The sequence below is a fragment of the Vidua macroura genome (assembly GCF_024509145.1).
Source record: "Vidua macroura isolate BioBank_ID:100142 chromosome W unlocalized genomic scaffold, ASM2450914v1 whyW_random_scaffold_38, whole genome shotgun sequence".
In the NCBI taxonomy this organism is placed as follows: Eukaryota; Metazoa; Chordata; class Aves; order Passeriformes; family Viduidae; genus Vidua; species Vidua macroura.
Window position 1 is genome coordinate 2,141,998 of NW_026530535.1, and position 21,590 is coordinate 2,163,587.

Consider the following 21,590-nt stretch of genomic DNA (forward strand, 5'->3'; position numbering starts at 1 on the left):
AACAATAAACAGAAGCTGAAGACCAAAAAAGTCCAATGTGTCTCTCGTTCCTGACACAGAACTGCTCCAGGAGGGTCTCCCCTGCCAGGGGAGCCCCCAGGGAGTTGCCCAACTTGGGGCCCTCAAACTCACAGAAAGGGAGTCCAAGCCATGATTTTAATTTCCCCAACAGAGTCTGAGTCTAACTCCCAGGAGGAAAAAAAGACCTAAAAGGGTAGTTGAAGACCTCCCCACCAGCAGAGCACTTTTCTGGGGTCCTTGTGGGCCAAAAATTCCTGTAGGGAGTAAATGAACAGAAGAGTTGAGCAACGTTACTGTGATTGAGGTTGACAGGTCCGGTCCGACACTGCCTGCAGTTGCTGGGTGAAGACTTGAGGCAATCCTCTGCTGAGTATTCTTGGTGGCTGCACTTCCACAGTTGGCATCTGCGGTGGCGGCATCTGCGGTAGCAGCATCTGCGGTGGTGGCTGAGGTATTTGTGTCAGCTGGGGTATTTGTGTCAGAGCGCGGTGCAGGTCTGTGCTGCAGTTCCAGTTTCCCTGGATCGGGCGACCTTCAGAATCATACTTAGAGTGACACTGGTTAGCAAAATGACCACCCTTATGACACTGTGGACATGCATCAGGGGTTTTTGGCTTAGGCCCTTTTTGAACAAAGCAGTCTTTTTTTAAGGTGGCCATGTTTGCTACAGCTGAAACAAACTGCCAGAGTTCCAAAGGCACCTTTGGTGGCTGCAAAAGCTGCGGCCATGGCTTCATATTGATGTTCTATTGTCCTAATATGGTTGCGCGCTTCAATCATTTCAATAAGAGTTGGTTCTTGGTTAGGCAGGGACTTAAGGAGTTTTTTACAGTCTGTGTTTGCATTTTCAACAGCAAGTTTTAAAAGCAAAATTTCACAGGCATCTACATTATTGACCATCTTAAGCAAGCACTTGAACGCCAAATTGATAAACTGCATGTAGGGCTCCTGAGGCCTCTGGACAATGGTTGTGAATACTTTCTGAGGAGTTTTTGCATCAGGGACCTTAAAAAAGGCTTGGCGAGCTGCATCCCGGATTCCATCAAGGGCTTCCCTTGGGCAGTCTCGTGCCTGGGCGGCAGGATCTGTGTACGGTCCCGTTCCTATAAGCTGTCTCATTGTGAGGCCTGCCAGGGTCTAATTAGCATGACCCATATAAGTTTTAAGAAGGTTTTGCAAACCTTTCTCCCACTCCTTTTCGCACAAGCTGTATTGAACGGGGGATAGCAGTAGCCGAGTGAGAGTTTTTAAATCGTGCAGGGTCATTATGTGAGCAGCAAACACAGAATCTAGCATGTTTGTAAAATGAGGTGAGCTTATACTGAGCTCTGTAACTGCCCATCGGAGCTCTTTAATTTCTGGGAAAGACAGTTGTTCCCAATAGGCAGTTCGCTTTTGGGGTCCCAAATATATTACCAGTGCCACAATTCTTTCAGCAATGTCAAAACCCCCCTCCCTTAATGCTTGTTTTAAGCATACCCAGTTGTCATGAGGGTCGGGGGGATATAAATCAGGTTCTTTGTCAGGATCGATGTGTCTGGGATCAAAGGGATCCTCCTTGGGATCCTCTTTTTCGTTTTCCTCACTGTTTTCTGGACTGTAGCAAGCAGCGAAAGCCCCTTCAGAGTGCAAAGGGCCCTCCTCTCTTTCCCTCATAAGAGAGGGTACTGGGGCTGTGGATTGTGTTTGCTATGGTGGGAGAGATGCAGCAGTCTCTTTGGAATGTAAGGCATTCTCAGACGCCGCAGTAAAGGGGGAGCAAACGGCAATCTGTTTGACTTTAGCAGCAGTCTCTTCAGATTTTAAAGAGCACTGAGCTTCTGCCACAGTGGGAAGGCAGGCATTCCCCGTAGCCTGGGAGTTTTCTTGAGCCTTTAAGGCCCCAAAAATCACCCGCCAGAAGGGTAGCATTTCTGCAGCCACTTTATTTCTCTTGGTAGCAGAATCCCATAGCTTAATTCCTGCTTTGTCCCACAGATCTGTTGTAAAGACCATGGACTCAGTGACTCCTAGCATATCAGCTGCTGTCCATCATAATAGGACTTTTAAGTCATGTGAGGGCAAAATTTTGCCATGCTGTCACAGCAACTTAGACGTAAGTTCAAAAACGTCTCTCCTGGGCAGACATCCCCTGACCCATTGTCCCCTGCAGTGGCTAACCTTCTATATCCCAGAGGGGTTTGTCACTGGCCGGCTTTTCTGCTTCCTCACAGCAGCACTTTGTTCTGCAGGGCTCATCACCAGTCACTCAGCTAGGCAATCATCACTTCCTCACCACGAGGGTACCATTTGACGGCGATTGATTAGAGATGTGGACTCCATGGTTTGCACACATTAAGCCATTTATTGATACACAAAGCTGAGTTTATATACCTTTTCGGCAGTAACTAAAAATAGCACAACTATAACATTTATGTAACTAGGTAACATTGCTTAATTCAAAGCCTCATATAAACTAGTGCAGGTATGTACCGTCTTACATAAGTTCTGCTTACCAAGCGCACCGCTAACTTCTGCATTCCTTCTTCAAAGTTCTGCTTTCTGTTGCCAAGGCTTGCAGCCTACTAATGCTATCATATCCACTTCTGTCATGAGCTGAACAGTGCTCCCAGCTCAGCTTTCTAGCTGTATTCCTACACAGGCCCTCCTCATGGGAAGAGCTTTTCTGGCTGCAGGATGATGCCCAGTGCCATCTTCATAAAAGCAGTGAATGCTTGGCTAGATCTCTAGCAGGTTGGGGGGCAAATGAAGGACAGTCTCCCCATGTCAATGCATTTCTGCCCCATGCTTAGCCAAGGATGCTGGATCCCTCATACTTTTTGGTGTCCACTGTTATGCACCATACAAGGCTGTATGGGTTCATGTGTGCCAGAGAAAGGGCATTTTGAAAAACACCTGGAGGACAACGCAGTCATTGGTCACACCCAGCACAGCTTCATGAGGGGAAAGTCCTGCTTGTCAAACCTGATATCCAAAAGCAAGGCTTTTGATACTGTCTTTTGTTGCTTTCTCTTTGGTTCCTGTTTCCACAGGGCTTCTGTTTCCCGGGTGCCGACCAGCGGCTTCTGGGAGTGGCCGTGTTTGTGAGCAACAACCACCTTGTTGTTCGTTGCTCCGATATGGACAGAATGGTTTTGCCAGCGCGACTAAGACCGAGATAAAGAGACTCAAGAGATTGGACACTTGTGTGTCGTCCGAAGTAGGTTGTATTTGCTCGAACACCGCACGTACAAGTGACGATGGGAGGGGGTTGCGTCACAGCTTTTATAGGGAATATAAGAGATAAGGTAAATCCAATAGAAACAGAGTCCAGTCTAAATACATCACAGGTGAAATCCAATGGGAATAACTTCAGGGGGGAGGCTGAATATACGTAAAAATACAGAATAGAAACTCCAACTTCAGATTTACAAAACAAAAACTCCAACTTCCAATTCACAAAGCTTGTCTGCTCATTTTGCGTAGCCACGCACCACCACAGTCTTTCACTGGATCCTTCTGAACAAAATGTCCAGCGCACAGCTGGATAACTATATTACATGATGGGCGAGCAACTGCCTCATGGGTCAGGCACAAAGGGTTACAGTAAATGAGGTAACATCAGGCTGGTGACTGGTCACTAGTGGGGCTCTGCAGGGCTCCGTCCTCAGCCCAGTGATCTTCAACACCTTCATTAACAACCACGATGCAGGACTCAAAAGAATACTAAGTAAATTTGCTGACAGCACTAAATTGGGAGGAGCTGTCGACTCCCTGGAGGCAGAGGGGCCCTCCAGAGAGACCTGAACAAATGAGAGAGATGGGCAATTATGGGGAAGCAGCTGGGCAGTGGAGCAGAGAGTATGGAGAGTTGATGGATGAGGTGGACATCTTGGCCTTGGTAAGCCAAAAGCCTTGGGAAACAGAAATCTGAGGGAGGAAGGAAAAGGAATGTTGTGCTTTGTTTTAAGGAAGCCATGTAAGACTGCAGGTGCAAGATTGTATTAATAATGTAGTTATTGCTTGGCAGCGGAAAATTTTATTCAAAGCTGTAAGAGTATATAAACCGAACTTTAGAAACAATAAACGACTTCTTGATTGCACTAAGTGGAGTCCTGTAAAAGCCAGAGGCCCTGCAAGGCCTCCCTGGCGGTCACTTGCCTAAGATAAATGCCTAGTCATGATGACTGGACCAAAGTAGCCCCTCTTCCACCTTCAGACCCTTGTTATCTCTCTGTAAGACTATAGGTCATATTCACCTCGACCCTTACTATTGGACCAATTTCTAAAACCTCTGTACCCTATATAAACCTCCATTTCTTCCCAGTTTGGCAGAAGAGCTGTCACTGAAACCCTTCACTGGAGCTGCCAATAAAGACACCACTGTGGAGCCTCATGCAGCCTTCTCCTCTCTCTCCCCACGTGTCTGCCTGTGGCACTTAGCAAGCAAAGAGCTGAAATCACTAAAGAGCTGAATTCACCAAAGAACTGATCTCACTTAAGAGCTGAGCTGCTTGCTAAGATTGCCTGCGGCTGGGAGCTTGCCTGAGGGACCTGGACAGGTTGTGCTTATCAGCCCAGTGCTATCCAGGACACCTACGGCAGCCGGGGTCTGATAGACCCTGGGAACCCCAGGCCATAATAGAGTCCCATCTCTCAATCGCTGACAGGCAATCACAAACTTTATGAAGTTCAAAAAGGGCAAGTGCTGGATTCTGCACCTGGGACAGGGCAACCCTGGTTGTGTGTATAGACTGGGGAACGAAAGGCTGGAGAGCAGCGCTGCAGAATGGGACCTGGGGATCCTGGTTGATGGCAAGTTGAATAAGTCAGAAGTGCCCTGGCAGCCAGGAAGGCCAACTGTATCCAGGGGTGCATCAGGAACAGCATCACCAGCCGATCAAGGGAGGTGATTATCCCACTCTGCTCTGCACTGGTGTGGTCTCACCTTGAATATTGTGTGTAGCTTTTGGCATTACAATATGAAAAAGACATTAAACTATTAGAGAGCATTCAAAGGAGGGCCAGGAGGATGGTGAAGGGTCTGGAGGGAGAGCCATACGAGGAGTCGCTGAGGTCACTTGGTTTGTTCAACCTGGAAGAGACTAAGAGGAGACCTCATTGTGGTCTTCAGCATCCTCATGGAGGGGAAGCAGAGGGGCAGGTTCCAATCTTTTCATTCTCTTGACCAGTGACAGGACTCGAGGAAACAGCATGAAGTTGTCAGGGGCGGTTTAGGTTGGATATCAGGAAAAGGTTTGTATTGGTTTGGCATGGCCTGGTTTTAGGTATCAGGGGGGCCACAAAGATGGCTCCTGTGAAAAGCTGCTGGAAGCTTCTGCCATGTCCAGCAGAGCCAATCCCTGACGGCTCTGAAGATGGACATTCTGCTGGCTTAAACTTTGCCAATGACAGAGGCTAGTAACGCCTTTGTGATGACATATTTAAGAAGAAAATCAAAACAAACTCAGGGGTTTTGCTTCTAGCCAGAGAAGAGGAGGAGGAGGTGAGAACATGTGAGGGAAACAACATGGAGACACTAAAGTCAGTGGAGAAGGAGGGGGAAGAGGTGCTCCAGGCACCAGAGCCGAGATTCCTCTGCAGGCCATGGTGAAGACCATGGTGAAGCAGGTTGTCCCCCTGCAGCCCATGGGTCCACGTGGGATGCAGAGATCCACCCACAGCCCGTGGGGGGCGGTGCCCAAGCCAGAGCAGGGTAGATGCTTGGAGGAGGCTGTGATCCAGTGGGAGACCCAGTGGAGAGAGAGGGCCCTTGCTTCCAGGCTAGAGGAGCCTGTCCTTGGAGGAATGCACCCCATGGAAGAGTGACCCACGTCACAGCAGTTTTGGGAGGACTGTCTGCCTGTGGGGGGAGTTCACGTTGCAGCAGGTGCAGTAGGGCTGCTGCTCGTGAGAGTGGGCCCATGCCAGAGAAGTTCACGGAGAGCTGTCTCCAGTGGGAGGGACCCCATGGCCTCACAGGGGAAGGACTCCTCTCCCTAAGCAGCAGAAGAAAATCTCAGTGATGAACTGACCAAAACCCCCACACCCTGTCTCCCTGCACTGTCGGTGGGAAGGAGGAAGGGGCTGGGGGGGGGAAACAGTGTTTTAAGGGATTATTTTATTTCTCTTTATCCTCCTCTGAGTCTGTTAGTAATAAATTCACTTTTCAACTAAAGTTGAGCCTGTTTTGCCCTTGAAATATTTCTCCCAATCCTTATCTCACTCATGAAACCTTCATTAACTTTTTTTCCTTTTCCTTCCGTCTAGGTTTGAAAAGACAGGAGTCTGTGAAGGAAGGCAATGGCCTCCCGTGAAATGGAAAAGGTAAACCCCGTCCCTCTGAATTACCACAATTTCAAAGTAAAAAGGCTCTCAGGCAGAGATATGGGAATGGGAATAACAGTTCATTACTAGGAAAAAACTAAATTAAAAAAAATGTAATTAGTACAAACAAAACTACTGATAGAGTCAGGGTGTTGGTGATTGTCCAGTTAAATGGTGGCTGCTCCTCCTGGAGTGGCAGATGAAATGCTGTTGAAGCGGTGATCCCATAGAAAGGTGTAGTTTTCTCTGAAGGTCTGGTGATAGAGTAGATGGGCCTGGTCTTCCTCTAGGAATTCAGTGGGGAAGAAGCTGCTCCTTTGGGAATCCAGTGAAGAGGCTGTTCTGATGTCCCAAAAAATGCTGATTTTATGCAGGTAGGGATGCTTGGCTCCTCCCTCTGGGTGGAGCATCTCACAGTGGGATGATGTAACTTTATCAGTCATGCAGTGAGTCATTCAATGGCCCATTAACAGAAGATATCTCCCCGGAGGGAGACATTGTTCTTGGAAGAGATAAGAAAACTGCCCAACTTAACAGAAGATACCTGCCCCACCTCCGACAGATGGCAAATAGAATATATGCTTATCTTACAAGCCCGGACACCCTCCTTTGCCCAGCTGTGGCAGGGGAGGGTGAGCGAGCGACTCTCGTGGGTGCCTGGCATTGGGTCAGTATCAAACCACGACAAGGTTCTTCACCCAGAGGTTGGATGGGCACTGGAATGCACTCCCCAGGGAAGCAGTCACAGCACCAAGCTTGACAGAGTTCAAGAAGTGTTTGGACAATGGTCTTAGGCATATGGTGTGATTCTTTGGGTGTCCTGCATAGGGTCAGGAGTTGGACTCAATGATCCTGATGGATCCTGTGAGAAACTGTGGTAATCACATATCCTCTGAACAAAGAGAGAGATAGCTTTCCCAGGATTTTCCTGGGAAGCTGTGAGAAAGCTCAGAGAAAATAAACAATTCTTATCTTTACTTGCTGCACCTGTGTCGTGGTTTGACACAGAAGTGAATTTTCTCAGGAAGTTGGGGTCAAACCAATCAGTGGTCAGGTTTGGATATTGGCACTTGGAGTGACCACTGAAGGTATGGACACGCCTCTGAGAACACAGGGGGTTAAAAGCAAGAACTCCCAGGCGAACTTTCTCTTTGGTTCCGGTCATCGGAGAGTGCAGACTCTCCCCTGCCTGGCTACAGACTGAGTGGGGAAGGGGAAACCATGCAGCCTGTGGCTGAGGTAGGCCGGAGCCCCAGAGGGAGAAGGGGGGTGAAGGGAATGGAACCAGGCCGGTCCCCCCTGTCGTGGTTTGACATAGAAGTGAACTTTTTCAGGAAGTTAGGTCAAACCAATCAGTGGTCAGGTTTGGATATTGGCACCTAGAGTGACCACTGAAGATATGGACACGCCTCTGAGAACACAGGGGTTTAAAAGCAAGAACTCCCAGGGGAACTGTCTCTTTAGTTTCGGTCGTCGGAGAGTGCAGACTCTCCCCTGCCCAGCCATGGGCTGGGCGGGGGAGGGGAAGCCATGCGGCCTGGTTAAGGTAGGCCAAGGGGCTGAAGGACTGGAACCGAGCCAGCTCCTGCAGATGGAAGGGTGGAGAAAAGCAGAGATGCCTTTGTTCCCCCCCCCTCCTCAAAGCGAAAAAGACAAAAAGCCTAATGGCACCTGGAAATTTGCCATCAGAGGAGAAGGAGAAGGGGGGGAGGGAAGATGCCCAGTGAGAGAGTTAGGAGTTCTGGGCAGAGATTTCAGCCATCCGGGGAGTCTGAACTTTTAACCCTATCCTGGAAAATGAAGGCTTTGTAAAATATTAATCCTCCTCAATTTATAGTGGAAGAGAGACAGTCCAGGACCTGAGATTTTAAAAGAAGAAATTTTTAGGTGAGAGGAGATGATGGAGTAGCTTTTGGCTGGACTTTTCTTGTTAGCCATGGACTGAACCAAAATCTCCTGCAATAGAGACTGCATTTTAGGGGGATGCAGTAGTTAACCAAGGAGACCTGCTTCAGCAACCACCAGCACAGGAATGGCAAGAACAGAAAAAAGCTGAGGAGGGAATGGTGATACCCTCTGTCTTCAGGAAGAAGATGATCTTCTTAGACCCTTGGCCCCAGGGGAAAATGCGGGGGACTGTAGTCCTAAGATGAGAAGCTGAACTGTTGTCTCTTTGAATCCGTGACAAAGCATCCTTAAAGGAGTCCTATAGGTAGTCTGTCCATGAATAGTAGTGAGAGCACTGTGACATAGAAAAGAGAGTGTCACACTGGCAGATTTTCTCCAGGCAGTTGCCATGTGTGACACAGAAACACAAGAAGTCGCAACTGTGTTTCCTGGGGGTCTATGGTGCAAGAGAGACTCCTCTCTCCCTTAATAGACTGAGTATTAATTATCTGAAGGGTGACAACTTGATCAGGATTCCCGGGTGATGTCTCATTGTAGTTGTTTTGGAAATTGAGTAGGAGGAAGAGTATTCTGGAAGGTCTTCATCCTAAATTTAGTGTGTGTGTCTTGTACAGTAGTAGTAGTTTAATATAGTTTTTTTAAATTTGTTATTAAGCTTAAGCCTGCTCTGCTCTGTTCCTGATAACATCTCACAGCATTTCTATTAAGAAGGTGTATTTTCATGGGGGCGCTGGCATTGTGCCAGTGTCAAACCCTGACACCCCCACAGGACGGAAGGGTGGAGGAGCACTGAGATGTCCCAGGCAGCCCCCCCAGAGAGAGAGAGAGAGAGAGCCCGTTCCATCTGGAAATCGCTGCAGAGAAGACAGAGGTGGCGGGGAAGCCGGTGCCCAGCCATGGGAGTTCAGCAGCCTGCTGTGAGATTTCGGCAGCCTGCTGTGAGATTTCAGCCGTCCTGGGAGTCTGAGACTTTTAACCCTTTCCTGGGAAAAGAAAGCTTTGCAAAACACTACTCCTCGATTTGGAAGAGAAAAGAGACAGTCTGGGACCTGGGATGCCAGAAGAAGATGGGGAAAAGAAACCCTAGGTGGGAGGAGATGATTGAGTGGCTTTTGGCTGGACTTTTCTTGTATAGCCATAGACTGGACCAATCTCTCCTGCAACAGAGACTGCATTTTAGGGGGATGCAATGACTTGGGCCAAGAAGAGTGCAGGAGTGGAGTGAACAGAGAAAAAGGTTGAGGAGGGTATGGTGGTGCCCTCTGTCTTCAGGAAGAAGAAGATCTCTGTTCTTGAGACCCTCAGCCCCAGGGGAGGAGAAAATGGGGGGGAGTGTTGTCCCAAAAATGAGAAACTGGTGTTCTTTTGGTCCTTGGCAAAGCATCCTTAAAAGGAAACCCTATGAGCAGTTTCAGTCCATGCACAGTGGTGAGAGCACTGTGACATGAAAAGGAGGGTGTCACAATGGCAGATTTTCGCCGGGCGGTTCCATGTGTGACATGGAAACACAAGAAGTTGCAATTGTGTTTCCTGGGGGTCTATGGCACAGGAGAGACTCCTCTCTCCCTTGATGAACTAAGAATTGATTATCTGAAGGGTGGTAACTTGATCAGGAATCCAGGGTTGTGTCTCAATGTGTTTTGTTGGAAATTGGGTGGGGGGAGGAGGAATGTTTTGGGGGGTTTCCATCCTGAATTCTGTGTGTCTTTTATTATAGTAATAGTAGCTTAATAAAGTTTATCCCTTTGTTTTTAAGCTTGGGCCTGCTCTGCTCTGTTCCTGATCGCATCTCACAGCACTCATTTGGGAAAGGTGCATTTTCATGGGGACACTGGCATTGCGCCAGCATCAAACCATGACAACCTGTTGTGCACATGTGGAATGTGTTATGGAGATTTGTTTACCAAAGGGTGATTTCTTAATTGGCCAATGGTGATGGTGTTTGGATTTCAATTAACCAATCTGGTCTGTCTGTATCGGACTGTCTGCAAGAGCGATGAGAGTTTTTATTAATAGGTATAGTATAGTATACCATGATGCAATAAAGCCTTCTGCAATCATGGAGTCAATGCTAATTATTACCCAGTGGAGACCGCTGCTACGATAAGAAACGACGCCTCACTTTTAAATTTTTAAAATATTTATTGAACCTCAACTAATACAACAAAGGACTGAATAGGGAAAAAAGGGCAGTGCGCTGGGAGTGTGTGACTGACTGCCACATACTCGACCATAAAATGGCGGCTCCACCTTTTATACCCCTGGTGTTGCATCAGCCAACCCTGGCCCCTCCCAAAATCTGTCAGTTAACTCTTCTTTGCCATCCATTGGTGGAAAGTGCTTTCTTGCAATTTGATTGGAGGTCAGGTGTTTGCATGCCACGCCTCCCTAGCAACAAGCCTTCCCAATTCCCAACTGCCCCATACAAGGGGCACATGTACACGCCTTCCCTCTACATGTCCCCGACAACCAAGGCTGTCCAGTGGCAACAATACAGTGGGGGGAAGGGTGTAAAAGTGTGAGTTGGATGGTGGGTGCTGCTACCTATTATCTGTTCCCAACAAGCATCTCGTGTGGAAAAGCCGGTTGGATTAGCATTCAGGCAATGCAGTCAGATCCACACACCAGACTCACTGCAGCTGGCTCAGCAAAGAGAAGCAGAAGGCTCTTTTGTAAGGGTTAGTTCCAGCGAGATTTATTCAGGGTATGCCAAAGGGAAACCCAGGCAAAAAGAGGACTAGCATGTGCTGTGGACAGCTTAAGAATGGGAAGGGATGGGCTGGCAGAGCTAAGAGCAGGGCAAAGGGGATTGGTCTCCAGGGGAGAGGGGGCAGCCACCAGGGGTACCCAGCCAAGGAGGAAACAGGGAAAGGAGAAACCAAGGAAGGTTGCAAAATATGGTCAGATGTCCATGAGGGAGTCTTGTCTGTCCCACAGGAGGAATGAACTCTATGGTAAGTCTTCCCAAGGTAATGCCCTTGGGAATTGGTTGTGGGGACGGAGTTCATGGGATACTACAGAAGGGGACTATGGGGAGAACAGAGGACGTCTAAACAACAAACTACAATAACATAACCATACATCAATAAAACTTTTCTTAACATACACATGATATTTATCCCTTAATTGCGAGAGCAAATAATCACAATATCCACCTATAACAGTCCTTTCCAACTCAGCCTCTTCTATGATTCTATGATTTTCAGCCATAAAATGGGAGGGTGAGCAGGAACTCCCCATGGAAGCATGTTGATGAGGCAAGCAAAGGGATGCAAGCAGAAGCAGGCAGTAACCATCAAGGCAGACATGACCTTAACATTTCCTTCCTAAAGCCAAGATGCAGGAACCAGAGGTAATTGTTCCTCCGCTGTATGTTCCTGCTTTTGTTCTTCTTGCCAAACTTCATTGGCATTTGGGAAACTGATTGCTGAAGTAACACCAGTAAACCACAAGATCTGCCCTGCATCCTATAAAGAGGCTTAGTATTATTATTAAACCACCACAGGTTTGATAGATGAGCTCTGCACTGCGAGTCATCATCCATTCCCAGCCAAGCTGGGGGGGGGGGGGAGGGGGAGGGGAGAATTGTCACCACTGATGGCATCTCAGCCATAGATGCTTTGAGGAAGGTTATACCAGGTAAATGATGCAAAGTGAGTAGCTGTTGGGCACAGATGCTAGGCAGGCAGCCAGGCAGATGCAAGCCCCTGCTGGCAGTGCTTCCTGAACATCTGCCTCCCAGGAGAGGCAGCTACTGACAGAGCAGTGTCACTCTTCCCTCGCTTGATCTCCTCCTGTTATGCACACCTGTAATTTTAAGAACAGACACTTACGTCCCTACAGCCTACAAATGCCTTAGGTTGCAAATACAAGATGTGGCTGGGGGTGTGTATTCTATTGCCATCTGTTCGAGGTAGGGAAGTTATCTTCTGTTAATTGGGCCACCTGTTAAAACCAGGTGGGGCAGGTTTCTTTATCTCTTCCACAACCCATCCTCCCTCCGGGGAGATATCTTCTGTTAATGGGCCATTGAGTCTCACTACATGACTGATAAAATTACATCATCCCATTGTGAGATGCTCCGCCCAGGGGGAGGAGCCAAGCATTCCTTCTTGAATATAATCGGAGATTTGGAACACCACAGGCAGCCTTTTCCCACTGGATTCCCAGAGGAGGACCAAGCCCATCTATACCACCACTGGATCTTCAGAGGAAACCTACACCCTTCTACAGGATCCTTGCTTCAACAGAACCATATCTCTCACTCCAGGAGGACTGCAGCCGCTATTTAATTGGACTGCTACCAACATCCTGACCAACAGGGTGTCAGGTCGTTTTCTGACTCTGTCAGTAGTTTCTTTTGTACTATTTCATTTATTTTCAATTTTCCTAGTAAAGAACTGTTATTCTTATTCCCATATCTTTGACTGAGAGCCCCTTAATTTCAAAATTATAATACTTCGGAGGGAGGGGGCTTACATTTTCCATTTCAAGGAAGGCTCCTGCCTTCCTTAGCAGACACATGTCTTTTCAAACCGAGACAACAAGTCTCTAGGTGTGGGAACCCAGGACATACCTCTGGCTGCCCTAGCTGTCTTGAGATCCTGGCAGGGGGCTCGGAGGCCTTGGCACGAAATCAAAAACATCTGTGGCTTCTATTTTAGCCCGTGGAAAAAAGCTGCCTACTTTGTGTGAAGATTTACAGGTCACAAGAGTTTGAGTTAATGTAACACAGGGTGAAAAAGTAGAATTTTGGGTTTTTTTAGAATGGGGTTCAGGAGGCAAGATGGAGGAATTTGGGTGTGTCTTGTCTTTCTTCTCCTTCTTCTTGTCCTCCATCTTTCACTGTGATGGTTACACTTTTCATTGGTTTAGAGTAGAGACACACTGTCTAACATAGGTGATAGGTATTGGGAATTAATTGTAAATAAAGTACACGTCGTTCATAGTATAAAATGTAAACACCTCCCTAGAGGGCAGACAGAATGCCACAACCCGACTTGCTAGACAGAGCTTAGCAGGTCAGAGAAAGAATGTTATAGATAAGAGAAAATAAACAACCTTGAGAAGCAAAACTGACGCATCTGGACTTCTTTGGCTGCGGGGCTGGGAGGATAAGACTTTTTACGATCTCGGGGTCATCTTGACCACAGAACCCCGAGATCTAGGGAAGATTTTTTACACCTCTGTCTTCTGCAGCCGCCAGGTAGTGGCAGCCATCAGACAGCGACCACTCCATGCTGCCCTGGCTGGGAGGATGTGGCAGCCAGCAGGGCATTGCCTCCCCAGGCTGCTCTGAGGAGGGGAGTTTGTGGGATGGGGGAGAAGGATTGCCTCCAGTATACCCGGTCACAGCCCCAGCTGAGATGTAGAGCTATCACAAAGCTCTCCCAACTCATTGGCACACTAATGAGTTAATGTTTCCCTATCCTGTCTGGCCCATTGAGCTTATTTCTATCAAATGCATTTGAGAACATAAATCTGTCTTAAAAAAAAAATCATCTCATTAAGATGACATGTTGTCTACAGTCTGAAAGGAACAGCAAATGGTAGGTGCCAAAAACATTGATGTTAAATGCAGCGGCCAGCTGGGATTTATTAAAAGGCAATTATACAGTAGTGGCAGTGAATGGCACATCTTGTAATTGGGTACTCTCCCCTTCCTTTACCACCTTTGCACAGATTGCTGGCTCTGATGCATCCAACCTCCAGGACTGGCAGCCTGTATGTGTTGGAATATGATCACTGCCTGGATATTTTGTTTATTTGTGTTTTTATCTAGAAAAGCCAGAACCGAAGAAAAGGCTAAAGCATTGCTCAGTGAGGGCGAGGTACCACCTTTCTCCCCATGACAATGACACTGCTCTCTGTGGGGAGAGGTAACCTGTGCTATCTTGGACAGTAATTAAGCCACAGCAGGCTTGTCTCTGAGAAAAAACAGCGACCAGACACTCATGCCAGCAAACTTGTTTTTTCCCTTGTTCCTGCAGAGGATCTGGGCTCTCTTCCACATGTGAATACACTAAAATAGAGGGACAAGACATATGGGGATGGGAGAAAATGGGTAAATACCACTTATTGACTAAAGAAACAAGACATGTTCATCAAGGACTGCAGCACCCATATCCTACACTTGGAACACAGGTTGAGCATCTCCAAAACAAACTATGAGCTAGTCTCTGCACCTCGTCTCTGCAAAGGTCTTTGCTCATGTCTCTCATGACCTACCTGGTCCTTCCTCATCAGTACAGGACAAGGACTGACTCCCTTCTTGGTTCCACATGCCACAATGCAGTGACACTTCCCACCCCATGAGTATTCCCACTCATACCCACCTCTTTAAGACTGATGTTTGCGGTATAGACCATGTTTGTCCCATCCCTCTTGAAGTGTGAGTGAGGCTTGTCCTTGAGGAAGAAGACGATGTTGGTAGGGATGTTGTCTGGAGTGGAATTCCCTTCCTTGGGGAATGTGATTTTGGTTCCCTCCTTCTAACCTTGTTTGATGACAATGTTTATGATCTTGTCCTCAGTCCACATGGTCCGGCCATCAGCGTTGAGCCTTCTGCAAGTGATCTTCATCCCCTTGGTGGATCCATGGTAGATCTCTTCCAGGAACACCTTGAGCTCGTGGATGACAGGTGAGTCTTGGACCTTTCTCTGCATGTGCAGGGACTCCTGGTGCCGCTGGTGAACCCCATTAATGCCACTGTACCCAAACTGAATGAAGGTGCTGAAAGGGTTGTCGTTGTCATCCATATCCATGTCTTCCTGGTCAAAGCCATTGAACACTCGTGAGCAGCTGTTGGTGAAGAAGATATCAAAGGGGCTAGAGCCTCCGAGGAAGGATATGAAGGTGGCATGGGAGTCTCCATGGAAGGTGTAGTGGAAGGTGTTCCCTGAGCCTGATGCCTTGAGAGGCTACCTAGAACAGAGGCTAGACAGTGTTAAAGAAATAAAGTAGGTATTTATTAAAAAGGCCTTCAAAGGATACACCTTGGGCAGTACAAGAGCCTGGCCAAGGCGACACCCAAGATGGACGACGGGTCACACATTTTCACACTTTTATAAGTTTTAGTCCATTTACATATTGGGGTTAATTGTCCAATTACAGCTTCAGGTTATGAAGTCACATCCTCCCAGATTGCTCTCCTCAATTTGCTGTTGTTTATACTTTTTGGGGCCTGAAGCTCTAACGGTGTCCTTGGTTCTCAGGCTGGAAAAGGATTGTTTTGTCTAACTAAACTGTGAAGAGAACTTGCTAACACTTTCTATGAAGCTCAGAGTTATATACTAATGCAGTACAGAATCTGGAAAATATAAAAGCTAAAACTTAAGGCATCAAGGCACCTGGAGAGCCACCTCCAGTTTTGAGACCTGGAAGCGAAGTGGAAAGATGAGACATTAACACTCCCTGCAGGCAGATGCTATGCTGGGACTGTACTTTCCACAGAGGAGTATGGTCTCTGCTGGCTCCAGGCAGCCCTTCCAGCAGCTCCTGGAGGTGTAGCTCACCCCCTCCAGCCCAGCCACCTGTGGACACTATGGTCCAGGAAGGCACCACCCCAATCCATGAAACACAGTCCTGCCCCTACAACCTGCAAGCTCAAAAGCTGTTCAGAATTTGTCCCCACTACCCTGACTAAGCACTTGCTTTCTTCTCTCCACCTAATTCATGGCCTTTTGATTTACAACATTTCCTGATCAGCCCATCTCCATTTTTCCCCATGGGCAGTCTCCCTTCTGCTCAAATAGCACTGTCCTTTGGGCTGCACTGATATCTGCGGTCCAGAAGCATCACATCCTGCAGGTGAGGACAGGCTCTGAGCTCAGTGAGTGACTATGAATCTTGCTGTCAAAGAAGGTCAAGGTCAGCAGACCTCCAGGACAGCACACAGTAGAAGGGATACAGCTCTTTGTATAAAATGTCAGGTAAGTTTAAGGTTTGGATCTTTTGGTAATTATTCCCACAGGAAACTCCCCTTCCAGATGTTGGGCAGAGCCTTATGCCACTGTATACACACACACACCCCCCAAAGTCCCAAGCAGCCAAGGCACATGACAAGTGGCCTCCAAAGAGGTCACATGCTCTGCAAGGCTATTTTTGACCAGTAAGGCCTGGGAAGGGTTAAGCCAAGCCTAGCTCAAGGACGTTTTTCAGGGCATGCTGGTGACAGAAAAAGGATTTTCTGACAGGCTGTCCATTGGACCACCTTCCGCACAGCTGGAGAAGGGAGGGTGTCCAGCACAAAGCATAGAGTGGGCAAGTTTGGAGATCAGTGATTGTCTAGGTTTGGAAAGACAGGTGTCAGTTAAGGAAGTCAGGAGCCTCCCCTGAAATGGAAAAATGTAGACCCCTTCCCTCCAAATTGTTATAAATTTGAAATTAAGGGGAGCTCTCAGGCAAAAATATGGGAGCAGGAATAACAGTTCTTTATTAGGGAAGAAAATAAAAAGATAAAATAAACAATGCAGTGAACCAAAACAACACTGACAGAGTCAGAATACAACCTGACACCCTGTTGGACAGGGTGTTGGTAGCAGTCCAATTGGAATTGTGGCTGCAGTCCTCCTGGAGTGTCAGGTGTGGTTCTGTTGGAGTAGTGATCCTGTAGAAAAGGGTGTAGTCTTCCTCTGAAGAGGCAGTGGAAGAAGCAGCTGTTCCTCTGGCAAAATCCAGCGCAGAAAAAGCTGTGCTGGTGGGCCAGAATCTCAAGACTATATGCAGGTAGGAATGCTTGGCTCCTCCCTCTGGGCGGAGCATCTTACAATGGGATGTTATAGTTCTTATCAGTCATGCAGTGACATTCAATAGCCCATTATCAGCAAATGTCTCCCCGGAGGGAGGATTGATTGTGGAAGAGATAAGGAAAAACTGCCCACTTAACACAAGACACCTGCCATACAGATGGCAAATAGAATACATCTTGCTTTTCAATCTGGGACAGTGATGAAGTTTCTATCGTGGAGTGGGGAATCTTTCACTTCACTTCGCCCACCCCAGCATGTGGGACCCAAAAGCCCCTTGAAATGCCAATGTCCAGGACATACTGCGCAAAAAAAACCCCCAAAAAAACCAAAAAAACAAACCCCAAAAATGGCATCTGATGGAAAACAAAAGGTGTGTGGGGCCCCCAACCATGTTTTCACCCATTTCTGCCTCAGCTTTTTGTGTGTGTCCAGTGCTGGTTCCCCAAAACACCAATGGAGTTTGGTTTTACTGGTATTCCCCTTCCTGCTAAAAGGAAGGGTCTCCTCTTCCTTCCCTCCTTAACTTGAAATTATTTTAGCTGCCTTTGGCCATGGAGATTTCACCAAATCCCCAGTGAGTCTCTGTCCCTAACAGACTGTACAGCCAGGAGGTTTCACCTTTAATCTGGTGATGCCAGCCCAAGCAGGGTCTGATTTCAGTGGTAACTTCAGGGAAAGGCTTGTTTCCCACTTGAGACAATCTCTTCTCATTTTACACCACAGCAAATCAAGTGCATCCATCATAGCCCTGACATAATAGGTCAAGAATTAACCCACTGAAAGAAGTTGATCAATAGTTAACTCATGTAAGCATGAGTGTCGTGGTTTGACATGGAAGTGAATTTTTTTTCCAGGAAGTTGGGTCAAACCAATCAGTGGTCAGGTTTGGATATTGGCACCTGGAGTGACCACTGAAAGTATGGACACGCCTCTGAGAACACAGGGGGTTAAAAGCAAGGACTCCCAGGAGAACTGTCTTTTTTGGTTCCGGTCATCAGAGAGTGCAGGCTCTCCCCTGCCCAGCCATGGGCTGGGTGGGGGAGGGGAAGCCACGCGGCCTAGTCCAGGTAGGCCGAGGGGCTGAAGGTCTGGAACCGAGCCAGCTCCTGCAGACGGAAGGGTGGTGAGAAGCGGAGATGCCTTTGTTCCCCCCCCACAGAGGGAAAGTGACAGAGAGCCGGGCGGCACCTGGAAATTTGCCGGCAGAGGAGAAGGAGAAAGGGGGGGGGGATGATGCCCAGCGTGGGAGACGGGATGCTGGACAGAGATTTCAGCCGTCCAGGGAGTCTGAACTTTTAACCCTTTCCAGGAAATGAGGGCTTTGTAAAATATTATTCCTCCTTGATTTGTAGTGGAAGAGAGACAGTCCTGGACCTGACATGTTAGAAGAAGAAATATTTAGGTGGGAGGAGATGATGGAGTAGCTTTTGGCTGGACTTTTCTTGTTAGCCATGGACTGAAACAAAATCTCCTGCAATAGAGACTGCATTTTAGGGGGATGCAGTGGTGACCCAAGGAGACCTGCTTCAGCTTCTAACAGCACAAGAATGGCAAGAACAGAAGAAAGCTGAGGAGGGAATGGTGATGCCCTCTGTCTTCGGGAAAGAAGATGATCTCTGTTCTTGGACCCTTGGCCCCAGGGGAAAATGGGGGGGACTGTAGTCCCAAGATGAGAAGCTGAACTGTTGTATCTTTGGGTCCGTGGCAAAGCATCCTTAAAGGAGCCCTATGAGCAGTCTGTCCATGCACAGTGGTGAGAGCACTGTGACATGGAAAGGAGAGTGTCACACTGGCAGATTTTCTCCGGGCGGTTGCCATGTGTGACAGGGAAACACAGGAGGTGGCAACTGTGTTTCCTGGGGGGTCTGTGGTGCAAGAGAGACTTCTCTCTCCCTTGATAACTTGAGTATTGATTATCTGAAGGGTGGTAATTTGATCAGGAATCCCGGGTGATGTTTCATGGTGGGTGTTTTGGAAATTGGGAGGAGGAGGGGTGTTTTAAAAGGTCTTCATCCTGGATTTAGTTTATGTGTTTTCTGTAGTAGTAGTAATTTAATAAAGGGTTTTTTTTCCTTTGTTATTAAGCTTGGGCCTGCTCTGCTCTGTTCCTGATAACATCTCACAGCATTTATTTGGGGAAGGTGCATTTTCATGGGGGCGCTGGCATTGCGCCAGTGTCAAACCATGACAATGCGTTAACTTTTAAGAGTCACCAAATATTAATCACAAGCCTAAGAAGCAGGATGTGCCTTAGCCTTGTCAAGATAAGAGAAACAGAATGTGCCTTGTCAAGATGAGAGGAACAAAACCTACTGTCAGCAGAAAATCCTGAACCAGCCAGCAAAGGACTGCACATGCTTCAGAAAGAAAGGTGAATAGGGCAGAGTGAGGAAGACTGCTGGCCTTCATCAGAAAAACCCCTGAGAAAGACTCAAAGCCTTCCTCAGAGCGACCACCACAGTACACTGTGCTTGCAATTGTGGGTCACATATGCTAATGATATTAATGACTTCCAAAAAGTAATTTGTATAACCACTCCTATCCCAAGGAATTTAATGAATATGCATTAAATTTAACCATATATTGTGCTGTGTAAAAGTGCTGTGTGTGCATGTTAGGAGGCGCAATCCCCAACATACCCAGTGCCAAATAAAGCAAATACCCACCTCACTGAGTCAGTCTCTGAGGTGACTCCTGGCTCAGCATTGGAGCAAATCACCACCACTAGTTAAATTCTGCTGGTAGCTCGTATGGGGATGCACCTGCCTGCTGGCCCCACAAAAAGGGCTTCATCTTCCACCCAGCATCCTGATCCTGCCAGACCTCCTGCTCTTTTAAGCACCCAAGCCCTGGGCTGATTAATGCAGATGATATTTGCACTCTTCCATTTTTTACTAATAAGGCCACCTGTGGTGGAGTGAATCTCCTCCTCTGTGCCAACCCCTCAACAACAGCAGCCACTTGGTTTTCAAAACAAGGACCTATTACTTAAATTGGGAAAAGTTTTGAGTCCTGTAGATCAGCCTATACTGGGGAGGACAGTGGGGCTGGTGCCCAAATGTGGGGGGAAATGCAGGCAAAACTATACTGGGAAATTTAGGTTGCTATTTGTGGGAATCCAGGGCATCCCTGTGGCTGCCCTGGAAGGTCTGGAACCCTGGCAGGGGGTCAGAAACCCCTCTGTACAGAGCCCCGAGAGATACTGTCTCTGATCTCTATCCATGGAAAAGAGTTTTCAATCTTACAGGATGAATTACAAGCTCTGAGTGTTTGATATAAGTAGTAATTAGTGTGGCACGGGTGCAAAAGTAGAATTTTAGGATTCTAGATAAGGGGTTCAAAGGGGGCAAGATGGAGGAAAGTGGGCGTGCCTTGTCCTTTTTCTTCTTCTTCATGCCCTCCATGTTTCACTGTGGTGTTGGCATTTTTCTATTGGTTTAGACTGGGGACACACTGTTCAACATGGGTGATAGATATTGGCACGTTGTTGTAAATATAGCACACGTAGTTTCTAGTATATCATGTTTGTAACATCCCACTGAGGGGCAGAGCCCCGCACGCTGTCCTGCGAGACAGACCTGCTGCAGGTCAGAGAGAAAATATTTTAGATAAGAAGAAATAAACAACCTTGAAAACCAGCACAGATGAATTACGACTCCTTCTTTGGCAGCGGGGCTGAAAGACAGAGACTTTCTACAATCTCAGGAGCATTCAAATATCACAGATCCCGACAGCTATTGAATTACCCCAGGTATGACCTAGGAGATGAGCTCCTTCCACTTCCATTGTCTCAGCTGGCTGCCAGGCTCTGGGGCAGAGGGCAGGGAGACTCTAGCCATTCTGGGAAGCAGGGTGGCAGGTTGGAAAAATGGAGCAGTCTGGGGAGGAGCAGGTTGAGAGGTGATTTCTGGCATTGGCAGAGCCTTTGCTCTCCCTGAGTCTGCAGCTATCAGCCTCATTTCAGAGGAAGGCATGAATTATGAGGACAACTCCAGCTATGCTGAGGGTGAGACAACACTCCCTCACCTATAAAAGCCTATTTGGACCAAGCACCCCTACCTTTGAGTGACAGCACTCATCCCCTTACCTTCTTCCCCATACCAGTCATAGATGGCTCATTTCTTGGGGTCATTTAGGATGTCACAAGCCTCTGTGATCTCCTTGAACTTCTCCTTGGCATTGGGGTCTTTATTCTTATCAGGGTGATATTTCAGGGCCATTTTCTGGTAGACTTTCTTGATTTCATCCTCATTGGCACCAGACTAGATGCCCAAAATCCTGTAATAGTCCTTTCCCATGATGGCAATGCTGTTGGGAGCCAAGTGCTTATTCCTGAAAGCAGAAAGACAGCTCTTCATAAGGTGAATATCAAAGTCAGGGATCAGACCGGCACACACATCGCACAGCTGCCGTTCACTGTGTTCCACCAGCCAACAGTAGCAGAGCCAGCTCAAGTCCATGCTTCCCAAGAAAGGTCAGTGACCCAGTGACAGGACATTCCCCACAGTCCTCCAATGACACTTCCCACTACTTCTTGCTCTTCGGTTTTCTAATGGCAAACTCCCGTCCCTCCCAAACCTGGCCTGACATGTCCTGCCTCATGCA

General features: G+C 47.7%; 1 pseudogene; it reads right to left on the bottom strand.

The window, feature by feature from the left end:
* Positions 1–311: 311 nt before the first annotated feature.
* On the bottom strand, positions 312–21,286 carry LOC128822730 (dnaJ homolog subfamily B member 5-like; annotated as a pseudogene).
* Between the last annotated feature and the right edge of the window lie 304 nt (positions 21,287–21,590).